Here is a 14,885-nt window from a genome sequence, read left to right as displayed (position 1 = left end):
TTATTATTCAGTGCGATTTGTGTGTGTAAACACGTACCTTTTTGTTGGAGAGTTATTATCCTTCAAGTTTTACAACAAACATGGGCCCATTTTACGCATGAACGTGGATACATACATGGAAAAAATCGAAGTATTTTATATTCCTCTTTTATGACAGCAAAATAAATATATGACAGGATCATCATATTGCTTGTCCTCACATCATTTTCTCAAAGGATTACTTACAGTAATGTGTGAGTAAAATCGCTTAGCCGTTTTTCATTGACGCTTTTATCCCCGATGTTGACTCTCACATGGTCATAACGAGGAAATGTATACATCAGTACCTAAGTAGTTCTGTGTCGAGAAACGGATGGGAATGGGTATCGTGGTTGCTGTGTTGTCTTGATAAGAAAGCGTTATGGGTATGGCTGACGGGTCTCCCTAGGGCCTTCGTGCGTAACAACATGGCCGTACCGTTTTTCCCCCGAGTCACTTTTAATCTGCGTTCTAGTTTATTGCGACACGAAATCTCCTCGTTTTTGAGTGTTGTACGAGAAATATTGTCACGCGATGCATCACCTTGATTACTTTTGTGCATGCAGTTACCTAAACCAACTGAGATAGTTTGTAGAACGAAGTTTGCGAACGCTCTCCGCAGTTATTTTATGATATAATTACTGTGTTTTTGCAACGTTGTCGAATATGTGGTCCAACTGAATTTCATGGAGACGTTTGACCAGATAAGGTATAGGATATAGTTTTAAGCTGGATTATTTTTCAAGATAAATTCTATAAGATACTAGGAATATAGAAGTTAAGTTCTAAGTCTCGCTCTAGAGACTTCCCACCGAGGTAGAAGACGTAAATCAGTCTGAATAATGTGACTCCTTTTGGTTTGGTCCAGTAAAGTGCACTTCTTGAAATTACTTGGAAAAAAGTACAAGCGCTTACGTTCAGTTTTTCCTAGTAATGGTGTTAGTATCTTTAGTATCGTATGGCATCAGGAAAAGGTTTTAACAAAGGAGTTGGGAGTTAAGTAAGTGGATATCTGCGCCGGGCTTCGAAGTCGACACCTTTTTACGAGATTGGCGAAGACTATCGGAGAGGCGTAAACAAAAAACAGATAGTTAAGATTAAGAAAATATAAAACATCCTTATTTACAATGGATTTTTAAAAAATCCTAAATATTTGGTAGCATTTATCTTAGATATATGTGACGTGGACTAATAGTTTTCGTATCTCCACATGCATATTTCTAAGATTAATATATAAAATGAACTTTATTTAAACAACCATTTAAACACAATACTCACGCGCTTCACACGCCACTTATTCAGCACTTTTACGGCATTTTTACATCAATTACCGAATGAAGTTAGACTCATCTAACTTTGGGACAGTCTAGCAGAAACTAATTTGAAGTTGTCACCGGCGTGTAATAGTTGCAGTGGCTGTGCAAATGTCGGTGTTTAGAACATGCGCGATGTCAACTTTCACACATTTCGTCCTGTAAGGCTTAGGACTCACAACCGGTTCTAGATGCGCTATTCCTCCCAGTTTATTTTAGTACTGGTGAAAATATGCTAGTGCGGTCATAGTAACGACCGTAAACTTCATAGTGGATGATCGTAGGAAAAGGGAATCTATCTAATCATATCAATTTTGTTGAGTTTCTCACATGAATATGTTTTGAAATTCTCTCAAAACTATCTCCAATTAGCCCACCGTGGTTGTTCTGCCATTTTATTTTTCCTTTAAAGACTATATAGAGCTTGAATTTGAACAAACAGATGCGGTCGTAGTTTCTTACTCGCTTTTCCCAACCCTTTTTTAATCTACGAGTAACCAACCATAGCGGTTATAATAAACAGCGGGTGTGTCCACAGCCTTATTATGTTCTGTCTACACTGTTCCTAGTGTACGTTTATATACCTGGGTTATTTAGCTGTGTAAAGCTGTAACTTTTGCGTGCCTTCGTGAGATTCAAAATATGGTGGGTTGCGTGTTTCACGTCTAGTAATACTAGTGTGTAAATGTTTGCTACTGAAGATGTGTTCGAGATGTTCGTCATTTTGTCATATTTTTTTTTGGTTAAGCATTTTTTTTTATTTATTTATTCATTTACTCAAAACAAAGGATATTGGTACACGTTAAGAAAATAATAAATTTCACAAAATCAGAACGACATATGTATTTCCACATTTTTCATATTAAAATTTAATAATCCCAGGGCAGCAAAAAGCTTAATTACTCGTTTATAAAAATAGAATCCCAAAGAAATATATTTTGACATACTCGTATACTTATCTACATTATGAAAACTTTTCCCTCGTGGCTAAAATACATCAACTCACCGACTTTCAAACTTACACAAAATTTGTTTGATAAAACTACTTCAGAAGAACAATTACAGCTTAGAACTACCCTGGAACTATGATAATGCTATGTTAAATTATTCAAAATGTAATAAAGTATTCCGAGGACGTTGAATGTTTGCCAAGATGACCGTCTCTTGAATGATGTACGAGTATGTGTGATGAGAGAGAACGCTGTTTACCCATTCACATCACATATACCGCTTCATTGAACCAATAAATTAATCATAAGTTACAAAACTGGCTGCAGCCCACATTTCAAACTTACTAATTTTCTTCTACACGAGTTCCAACTTTATTTTAACTACTTTAAGGGTTATTTTTGTCTGTGTTTGCAAGCGCTTAATTACCGCCTTGAAATGCTTTGGACCATAACCACTGGTAACTGCCTAAACACTTCCGTATATGTGAAGTTTCAATTGATATATGGTGTACCATTGGATGAATCGAATTGTCCTGTAATTTATCTATGGGGACATTGTTGTTTATGAATTTATTGTTCGCATGAAAGTACATACATTGAAGCAAGGTCGCCTTTAATTAAAGTTCAGTTTAGGCTCTATCTTCTTGTTCTTGCGAGATTCGTTTTTATCTGTCAACTGTGCTATTGTAACCAGCTTTTTACTTTCAATTTCGGAAACGTGTGACGTACCTATCACCCCATATAATTTTGACCATTCTTAAGTCCAGAGTCGTGCCGTGATCGTAACATATTTTGTTAAATGCGTATTTTACTTTTAAACGTGAATATAGCAAAATCAGATCCGAACTCCAGCAAGTCATCAATAAAATTTATTTTCGCAGCGTTCAAATATTCATCAAAACATGTAACAACATTCAGCGAACGAAGACAATACATCAACTTGAAGATTTGTCAAACTACGTCAAATCGTCTCCGGGATCGCAGCTCATACATAAAAAACAAATTCTTTCTACGTATGAATGTATTGGTATAAATATATAAGTTTTATATGACACCCAGGCTGCGTACAGAATATGTTATCGAGGATCAGCAGAAACTCACGTCTACCTACCATGAGAATGGAAATGACATGTTATTTCACAAAGCTTCAGGCATATAGAGGATACTTTTACATAGAAATACTGAGATTGGTTTTGCGTATAATGAACTGTTCAGAACAATCGTGATGATAAACGAATTAGTAAAATGGATCATTATTTCCGATGACGTTTTTTTGAAGATTTATTTATTCTAACAAATTGATCGTGAACTTGGTACACACTGTCTTATTTTTGCAAATGCTAAGTGAAAGCCAGCGCTATTATGATTAACTAAAATATAAACGTATGTTGAAATTCTTATACAATACAAATCCAACATAAAAGTGGTAAGTGTGCAATGAAGACATCATAGCACACTAACCACACGAGTACGGCCATCACTTTAAAGCGTTTTCAAATAATACTCATTCTTCCACGACACAAATAAATTGGACGAATAGCTTCTACAAAAGGCTTGTTTCGACCTACATTCGCGCAACACTATTCTTACCACAGGCATATTATCGTTTCCATAAAGCTTTACATATTTTACGAGGTTCATCGTAACGTGTCATCAAATAATTCCACATGACGTATGAAATAACCGTCCCAGTAGCTTTAGACTGTGCAGCACTTGAGTACCTCACGTGCTTACTCGTCTCTTTGATTTTACGGGACTGTAAAACATTTGTGGCAAACCATGGAATACATATCCGCATGTTGTTTTATGGCATTTTGTATAGCTCAGTGAATTTGCATGCTTTAAGCAAAGCAAAAATATTTGCACGAGAAATTGTGGTAAACGCAGCTTTGAACCGTTTTCAATTGATACTTTGTAAGAAACCAATGTTTAATTTTCTCGTGTTTTGTCCTGTTTCCTCAAAATTCGGTATTGAAGAAATTTTGTAGGTAACCCTTAGAATGCCCGAATCACAGGAAGTCGAATATTAGGGTTGTCTATAGAAAAGCCTGTTTGTATATAAGCAAGGAGAAGACGGAGCCTTTTTATTATTTCCCAAAATCCCGTATTACGGTGGCGGGTTTCTATACAGCCGCTATGGAGTTTGCGGGAAAATGCAAATTGGACGTTTTCCTCGCCAGCAATACTGGTACTTGCTTTAGGATGACTATGTTCTATTATTGGCCCACGTTCCTCTTGTACAAGTGAGACACTTGAATCGAACTTGGCAATCGATATCGAATATAATGATTTGGGAGACTGAACGATTTATATCGTCGCGTCGTTTTGCAAATGGACATTGAATGATTTGTCGGAGTTTGCTCAACCTTGACGCCTGTTTGTGTCATGGTCACATCGGTCACTAATATTTATTACTCAGGATAGCATAAAAACAATACTACGTTTTAAAACAAATAAATATAACTAGCGGCACTTTAGGTACTTGTATAAAGTGAAATTACAAAAAAAATATACAAATGTCGATTTTGTGCAAAATTCACATGAATAGTACAAACAAAGCCTAAATATTTGGTTTGGATAGGTGAACCCATTCTTGAGTTACAAAATTACAACAAAAAGTAACATAACTTTGTATACAAATTGCAGGAATAACAGAACACTCCAACAAAATTCAGTGTCTTGCTTATCCTTCGAAGTAAAAGAACCCATAATTTGGAGATGAAATAAATAAGTGTTAAAATCTGCTAATGGTACCTACTCTCCAAATAAGAGGCTGCGTGACTTGGAATGTTTCCAATACGTGTTGGATGGCGGCCAATTGAAACCTCTCACTTTGGTCCTGCGGTAATGGCGAGGATGGCGTGGATGTCATTCGATCCGACCGGTCAGTTGACCTACAGTTTCGTGGTATCAAGAAAACGGTATGACGATTGCGTTATTAGCTGTTTGTTGTAATAGCAGGGATTGTTGGTTTTAAAGTACCCACACGCTACACGCACATATTTACATTATTAACATTGAGGTAAATATTCTGACTATAAATATACCATACTATAAATATATCTACAATGCATGCAAATGTTAATGCATGAAGTTTCAAAGAAAACAGTGCAAAACCTTTGTCTTGATACAAGTTAACTATAAAAATTACATAAGTAGGTATGCATAAACTTGGACACTGACTAAGCAGGATATAAGCAGACTGGAGGCTTTTGAGATGTGGTGCTGGAGGAGGATGGAGAGAATTAGTTGGACGGAAAGAATTAGCAATGAAGAAGTATTAAGTAGAATAGGGAGTAGAAGACAACTATTACATAGCATAGAGAACAGGAGAGGAAAAATGATAGGACACCTTATACGTCACGACGATTTTATAAAAAACATCGTGGAAGGGAAAGTCGAAGGGAAGAGGGGAAGGGGTCGTCCAAGGTACAGCTACATGAAACAAATTAAAGAGAAGGTGAATGTTGTGACGTATAAGGAAGTTTTGGAGTTGGCGCTAGATAGGCGTAAATGGAAGGAGCTGCACCGACAAGAGCTGGGCTCTTAAATTTAAGAAGAAGGTATGCATAAATGAGATATGTGATTTTAAAAAATAAAAATAGCTTTCGAAGAAGGGTTCCCATTAAAATGTTTCAGTTCTTTTGAAAGAAGATTACCAGTATATTTACACACCGTTATAAAAGTATTCAAGCTGAATAAAGACTTTGTTTTGCATTTTATATCAGGTACATAAGCGTTAAATATTTTGCAACAGAGCTATTGTGACAAAGAATCTGGTTTCATGTCTACTTTTAATTTTAAGTTGCAATTCAAAATAGTTCTGGAAAATAACCTTTTTATTAACGACAACTTTGGATATTAACTTACACGACTTAGACCAACATACTCTACATACATAGTTACTTAGCCTGGAATCCGACCCCAACATAGTTTAGGAAAAGTCTAGGCAGATGACTGTGTAGATACATATTTTACTTAAATATTACAATGTTGACCAAAACATGTGTACCTGAACAAACTGTAAAACATTTTACTGTCACCAATTCATTTACGAGTAGTTCGTACTAATATCATTAAAAGCTTTTTCCTCTGAATACCACAAGCATTTAGCTCCTAACTAAACGAAATAGAATACCGTATTCACCATTGAAAATGAAGGTCTAAATGGCTTTTTAATTAGTCAGGTAAAAGGTAATTTAATAGCTCGTACGCACTTAGCCGTATGAAGTACCACGTAAGGTATATTAAAAGCCCCTTTTATTTTTGAGGGTTTGCGGTCAAAGCTGCTCCTGTTTTTCTTGCTAAAGAGAATATTTTTGTCAGTTTTTCATTAACATTTCTCAATGTCAATATTGTTTTGGGTGGGCAAGGAGTACGGAGTGTATTATAGACTTATTTTCACTGACGGCAGTAAACTTGGCGAAAGGGAAAGGTTATGGTGGTCGTAAACTGCGGGTTAACAACTTTACACTGTAAACTCGTGAGCCAACACAATATTTTTTTATATGTTGCCCTAGGGACTGATAACTTTGGGTCCCTTCTTGGATTTACCTAAGTGAAGTGAGTGGGATCAGACTGTTATTGTATGAAATATGAGACGCTTAGGATTTCTGTCAGGTATGTAGGTGTTTCTTCAAGAAAGGACCTAAAAATCGCATATTATATTCTATGTAAACGATGCTTACCTATTGTGTAAATAATGGAACATAAAGCCTTTTATATTATAGGTACTTTGATAAGTTACTCTGTTCCAAAACCAACTCGTGTTAGTGCCATATGTCAAGCACTTAGCAAGTTTTCGTGTTTCGTATATCAATGTAAGTAGACAATTTAATGACTCATCATTTTATATTTCACGTCATTTAAGAAAACGTATGTTACAAAAAAGATTTTTTCAATGGCAAGACTGCAATTAACTGTTCCTAAAACGTATTAAAACGGCAATAACCTGAGCTTTTATTGCCAAAACATAAATATTTCCAAGAAGATAGAGAACTGTGCTCATGAATTTTAAGCACCTACTTAAAGGATGCTCCGAAATTTAGGTGTCGCGGGGGTTGTCCCTCACCTCATACGAAGCGGGCGAGTTTACTGCGTCGTTAGATCCGGCCGGACAATGTGTTGGCAAATATATACATCTCATTAGGCATTCCTAGAGGACACCTCTTTACTTTATATGTATCACACTCACCCTAGGGGATAAAGGTCTTCGTAGAATGGCTACAATATTGAAACATCGTAAAAGTAATTCCTTTGAAGGCATTTTGTTTTATAAACTGAACTTTACTCCGAATTTTCTAGGAAAGTCATTTTGATTTTCGATATTTTTTTTCAATCTCGGAATTTTTGTTAAAAACGTTAAATGCACGAACAGTTAATTTGGCAAATTAAAATTCACGGTGTCGCCTCTTTTTTTCGCAAAGATAGGCATACGAAAATCCTGTGTAGGTAATTGGTTTTCGACACAAATACGCAATAAGTTACCCATGAAAGTTTATGCGTGCGCCGTGAGCCGAATACGTGGTGGAGTGGGCTCATGACCTGATGCGCCCAAGTAAGTGTTATCACCTACCCTGAATAACAAAGGCACGTTTCTATAGACACACTCCCGCCGATAGTTATACGTAGGACATGAAGATAGATTTGAGTACGTGGTTCCTTTACGATTTTCTTGTTTGTATTGTCCCAGATTTTCGGCAGGCTTTTTCTCTTTATTCTGTAGGCTTTTTATCTTGAATAAAAATCGTATATTTTGCCACGCAAAAGACAACACAGAATAAAATCTAGAGCTTAATGTAATGCAAAACATAAGTTGTTCCATTATGTTTTAGATCGGTGGGGCGTTCTTTGGAACTTTTATGATAATATACAAACACAATATGTATGCAGTGACAGATTGTTCGCCAGCATTCCGTTTCTTCCAATAAACTTTTACGATTGCCCCGACACGGCAAACTGTTGACGCTGTGGTGCGTCCGTACTTGCTAAACAAAATGGATAAAATAAAATACACGAACCACAAATCCGTGTAATAAATAAACAAAAATTATTGTGAGCGCTTACTTTGTTACCAGAGGTTATAATTTACCGTATTCTGCCATCTAATCTCATAATTCTCTCTCATAATCTCAGTGGCCCTTACTCATAATGAGGAGATTAAAAATTCCCCCTGCAGTAATTGTTTAAGTACATAAACCTGTTTTTTTAAAGGGGCATTCGTAAATTGGTTTTGCGTTGTCTATTTATGAATTGGCAGGCTAGTTATTAATCGAGCAAATGAAAATATAAAATATCACAAAATGATTTTAATGCATAAATTGATTGATACTATCTAAATTAAATTTTCTCCATACCAGAGTATGATAATTTTTCGAGTAAAAACTTTTCAAATAACGTCAGCTTCAATGAAGTAAAAAAGCCATTTTCATATTGAATTCTCAATTTAATAACGAAGTACGTGCCATTCAAAAGATTTGGAATACCGACTTTCAAATTACGACACTCCAGTTTTCTTTTAAAAATAACACAACATTTTTAGGTTCTCTCTACGAGTTATACCTCTTTTTGTGTTACAAAAAATAAAGATCATTTCTGATTGAATGAAGAATATAATAGAAATTGGTCTTCTCGTTGCGTAGCTTTTAAAATAGAGTCGTTTTGATGAATACTTGGAACTCTATAGATTTTGTGTCGCGATAAAAGGTTCAAGTTAGACGCTAATGCATATCAGGTGACGTGTCACGTGAGAACACTTTAGTTAAGAGAAGATACTGATATGGTTTTAATTATTCAGAATTCGAAAGCTCTTTGTATAAAAATTGTATCAAGACTTCGAGAATTATTATAAGCACTCATAAATTAATATTGTGAATTGCTTCTTGCCACATTTGTTGGGTATCTTTCTTCACGTGCGAAGCCGCTATAAATCCCTAATACCTACTCTAATTCAATCCTTGGTACTATTCCCTCGTAGAGCCTGCTGCGTGAATGCATTCTCATAATAACAGTTGGAGCAAAATTGAGATTTGATTTAGGGGTACTACAGCCAGAAGGCTTTTGTGTAACAAAAGCTGTTAGCTTGCAAACCACCTACGTCAGTACCAGCTATGTGTGCCGTGTCATGCATAGCTTCCAGGCGCCTGTAAAATATTCTAAACGAGATTGCGGGACTCGACCAGTCACGCTCTATTGTGGGCCGGTTCAAACCGGTTCAAACTGTGTATTCAGCTCCAAAGAATCGAACGTATATTTTTTCGCACAGTTTTAGTAAACTGACATGGCGCGGCCAGTATAGTTTGTATTAGTAACAAACTCGATTAAAATATCCTCGTTTTTTGTAGGGATGACTTTTAGTTGCAAAAATAATGCAGAGCAGTCCAAAGCCGCTGAAATACCGAACTAGCGGAGTTATTGGTAAAAAAAAATGTTAAAATGGGTCGTGTATTGCACAAAATATCAAGACATTTTTTTTTTACATATTTTTTGAAACTGCTAGAAGCTGTAACAATTCTACAGTATTGTATCAAAAATAAATAAAAACAAGTTAATTTATAAAACAACATCGATTGCCATGTTTAAACAGACGTCCATTGTTCGCTGGAAATCAAAAAGTTTGCCAACAAATCGCTGCGCTTTCGTGCCCGGCTATGTTTGATAATGGAACCAATTTATAAAATGACCCGGAGCTCCATGGAGTTCGTATTAACTGCATAAATAACCATTGTAAGCTTAGAAGCTGGAAGAAGTTCATTTTTTCAGTCGTTCGTGCGTCGTTATAGAAAATACGAAGAATATGGAATCACAAATCTATTATGTAAAACTTGCATTAAAATTCTTCTTGTGGCCCTGGCTGGAGGCCTTCAATTCTGGGAATCCACAATGAAAAGATCCTTCTTATACATACATAAATAGAGGACCAAAGAGTTCGTCGAGAATTAAAGTCGCTCGCAAAAATAAATGCCTGGTAATTATAATTTAACAACACAAACAAAAATAAACAATGCCTAACACTAACGAACAAATGTGACTTGTTGTAACAGTAAAATGTTTTGCGCCAAACATTCCCAGCAAGTCGTTACTATAATTCGTAAACAGTAGTAGACATTAAAACAAAAAGTGTGAGTGCAAAGTTAATAGGGTAGGTACTTACAGCCGCAATTTGGTGGTGCCTAAAATTTTAAGTGGCGTTGAATTTTACTCATTTTCCTCGTCCAAGAGACGTCCAACTAAAATTTTGTTGAATGAGTAGTTGTACACGGTTTTCGAAACTTTTGGACTAATTCGGGTATCCATTTTCAGTACACTTTGTGAAGGTGTTCGATCATTCTTATTCGTCTCCTTGCCGTCACAAAACATACTATACATAATAGTTTAATGTTAAGTGCATTGAATGTTTATGGCTGATAAGTATCTTCAGATGATTTTATTATAGCACCTATGTATTTTTTTTTGCCTTCTACTGTTACTATTGCACAAACTTATAATATTCTCCGGTGAGCATGTTCCAAAGGTAGACCGGGGTATATTTTGTTGGCAACTATAATATTTCAGTTTAATTTAATAAACTAATTATATTAAGCCCGCTGTGAAATGCACTGGTTAGCAGCTGCTTAATACGAGCAATGTGTCGCGTAGAGGTACAATGCATATTGTGCAAAATATAATCAAAGTAAATTCTGTGAATAACATATGGTTTACACCGAATTAAAGCTTGCAATTGTCTCATTTTACCTGGATATTTATTGTTAAGAGAAATAATAGACAATTGTATGTATAGGTATTTAAAACTATTTTTATTTCGTTTTTTGCACAACCGTTTTCGAATTCGATTTTTATCCGTTATGTTTATATTTAAAGCGAGCATAAATTCGGACTCCGAGCCACTAAGAAAATCTACAACTCGTCTTAATCTTTGAATCGAATCTAGAGCTCGAGCAGTTGACCAACATATTTATTTAGAGTAAATTCTTGTAAAACATAGTTTAGCAAGTCGCAGTGGTCTATTAAATACTGGAGCGGTTGCACTTGTACAAAGGATACACAGAACATTAATTCTGGTAATGAACTGCAGTCGCGATGCTGCGGTGGGGAAGCGCGGACGTTACTGTACCATCTCCTTCCGCTATATTATCACTAATGACATAATTCAGTCTTTTGTTAGTACACAATACGGCGACAAATGATATGTTAATGATCAAACAATGAACATGTTTGGACGATGATTGTATCGATTGTTTCATAATCGAGTTGTGACCATCGGACGTTTTGTGGATACATAATGTTGGATATGACTTAACTGATGCATACTTTTAAGTAAAGATGTCACAAATCCCATATTTGGTTGCTGTCCTGAACGTTTAAAAGGACGGATTTCATGGAAATTTAAATGAAATACTTTACTTCGCATTCCTTTGTCATTAAAACAAAAAGAGTTCGAAAGATATTTTTCAGAATCCAACAGAACGTCATTTCAGACGCCGCTATAAATTACTATTATGCGACTTACGTTTGCAATTCCTAGAATTTTCATTTCCCTTACGCTCGAAGCGGAATTAATTTACTGAAGTTCTGAACCATTTCTCCGTTGCAAATCTTACCACAGATGTACATGTGTAGGTATAAGAGTATGATGTGTAGTGGATTTTGTAAATGTAGTATTAAAAGTGGAGCGGGTCACTCCCTAGGCGCACAAAGTTGTGTGTCGTTTGTAAGTTTATGCGGACCGTAGTCCCGGGGGCGTCGCCATTGAAACTTGTTATGAGATAAAATTGTTCTGTTTTATGCTCTTAGTGGTTCCAAACACCGAAATAGTGGCGCGTGTGAATTGTACAACTTTATTGTTTTTGTTGAAAGTTGTATGCGCTTCGGTGATTAAGAAAAGTTATAAAATTATTCACAGTTTTGACACTCGATTTCGTTTGGACAGACATACAATTTCCTAAAGTAATTTAAGTTACAAAAACGTAATGCAAATGTGCAGTATAGAATAGTTGTTCTGCAAAAAGGTTGTTACAGTTGTTATTTAGAAGCTTAGCTCTGCAATTTACCAAATTAATTGAAGTCTTGCGTAACTTGGATCGAGCAAGTGAGTCGACGCTCATTCTAATGAACGAATATCCACGTAGGTAGGTAGATAAGTATTTTACTAATTAACTAGGCGTCATGTCGCCCAGCTTCGAAGAAATGTGAGCGTTTAATTAATGCAGCTTGATTTCCAGTAATTGCTTTTATTCTTTTTGTTTTTGATTTCTCTCTGTGGAGATTCTTGAAACTCAAGCTTTAAACAAAAGTGTGAAATATTTATATTTTTCAAAGAAACTCTTTTTTATGAATGTGCGATAAAGTCAAATAGATACAGGGAACTTCTCTTTTTCTTTTAAAACATGTTAAGAGTTAAATCTAGTGGCATATAGTATTAAAATAAAATATATAAAAACACAATGCAATGTTATATTTTCTTTCCCGATAAAAAGGCGTCTTTAAATATTTTCCGGAGACTTAATAGGAACACCTAATGGACTGTCAACGTACATTACGTTGCTAACATGCTACGCTAGTCCTGTTATTCTTCTTCGAGGCAAGAGTACTTTCTGACTGTAATAGCATGCCATTTACGAACACGATCACCCACTCTTCTTATGTTTGCTTACCTGAAAAAGCAAACATTTCACGTATAACTTATCCTTTACCAAAACAAACTGCCGTTCCCAATATAATATCTATCTGTTGTTTTGCATACTTAAGATAGGAATTTGACATAACTTGTATGGAGCTAGTGCTATTATCTCGCATTTCGCCAAAGCCGGATAAACATAAAAAAAAAACCCGGACATTTGGCGTACCTAAATCGAATATTTTTTTCGAAATTCGTCCGGACAAAATAATTAAAGCCAAAACAAGACCTAACTTTTTAATCCATTTAGTATACTTAAATTATATACACTATACTTAAATTCAACATATACTATACTTAAATTGAAGGAGGTGCTTTGATGAAAAGTGACCGGGTTTTCCCCGGACACTTCTTGAAACCCCGCCCAGACTGCCCCCGGACGGTCTCCAAACTAGGACAAATCCGGGGAAACCCGGACGGGTGGCAGCGCTATATGGAGCTAATGTCAATATTATATCTCTAGTAAACAAATCCACAGATAGACAGAATATAGGAAGCGACTGTTAGCCCGTAAATATCGATGACAAAATGCGTGAATCACGACATCCCTGCATCCAGCTTTGGTTACAATCCTGTTGCCTTAAGCAATTTACTGCTTTGTGCGGCAAATCTGGCGAAATGCGTTCTCGTCGTGGAATTGTTACCGTTTACGACGTAAATTACCATGTTGTTGAATTTATGAGTGAAGGAATTTAGGGGTAGGCTTACCTACTTGGAAGAGAAAACTAGTTTATGTGCATACAATCTCGATGACTCAAGTATACAAAACAGTCCACCACAATTCACATATCCGTCGTCTCAAAAACGTCCACTGCTGGACTACTGCCTCTCAAAATGATTAGCCTATTCTCACTGCACTGGGCATAGAATCGTCTTCATTTAAATAATTTAAATAAAAGAACAGATATTTAAGTCACCATAATTTTAAGCTCAACAGTCCTGAAAGAAAAAAAAAATACGCCTAGGTCACATAAATTCATTCCGAGTTTTATGAACCTATTTTTCTAACATTATCTGGTCGGCAGGAAGTCGCAAAGACATTTTTATACTTAAAATATCTTCCTCGAGGCGAAGAAATTCCTCTGAGCATCCGGGCATAGTTTGTGAATTCCGCGTAGCTTGCGGCCGGCATATCATTGCAGTGAGCCGGAGCAATATAACTGTGGGCCAGTGCACGACCCACTTCGTCTTAGTCGGCGTTTCCTTTATGTTTATAATTTGCTCAGATTTCAGATTTGTCTTAGGATAGCTAAACTTGAAGCAGCATTAGCGCAACTCAGCTAGCACAAATCCTACTAATACTGTGAAAGTTTGTGAGACTGTATTTTTATTCTTTCATGCACGTATGTATGTAAGATAGGTGGTACTCTGGATTAACACATAGGCTGCTTTTTATCAACACACCAAGATGGCGAAGCCGCGGGCTTAAGCTAGTATTCTCATATTTTTGTATGTTAATATATCAGTTGTGCAGTTTTATATTGTTCTGTTCAATACATTTTTTTTTTTTTTTTTACATTTTACCATTTTACCTACATGAGAAATAGTAACGTAAGAAAAATGATGCATGACCTAAAGTTTTCCAGACGTAAATATTCAGATCTAATCTAGTTCTAGTCCTAAACTTAGAATTCATGATAAAAAGGTGACGTGTGCAGACTGTTTACAAGGACCAAACCTGTCTATTTACCCACAATAGTAAATACAGACATCAGGTATCTAGTATTAGAAGCAATATTAAAAGCAAATAATCTTGAAGTTCACGACAACCTCTCTACCTCAATCAGTTCAGAATTTCATTTCGCTGATGAATATTAGCATTGGCAACTATAAATATTCTCCAGTATCAGTTAATTTCGATCAATTTCCAATTACAATTATTTGTTTAATCTCGAAGTAAGGATTTCTAGATTAGGAATCAGTTTCTGG

This window comes from Helicoverpa armigera, chromosome 17 (genome assembly GCF_030705265.1).
Source record: "Helicoverpa armigera isolate CAAS_96S chromosome 17, ASM3070526v1, whole genome shotgun sequence".
Taxonomy (NCBI): Eukaryota; Metazoa; Arthropoda; class Insecta; order Lepidoptera; family Noctuidae; genus Helicoverpa; species Helicoverpa armigera.
The sequence above is the reverse complement of the archived record's forward strand: the minus strand, read 5'-3'. Positions refer to the sequence as shown.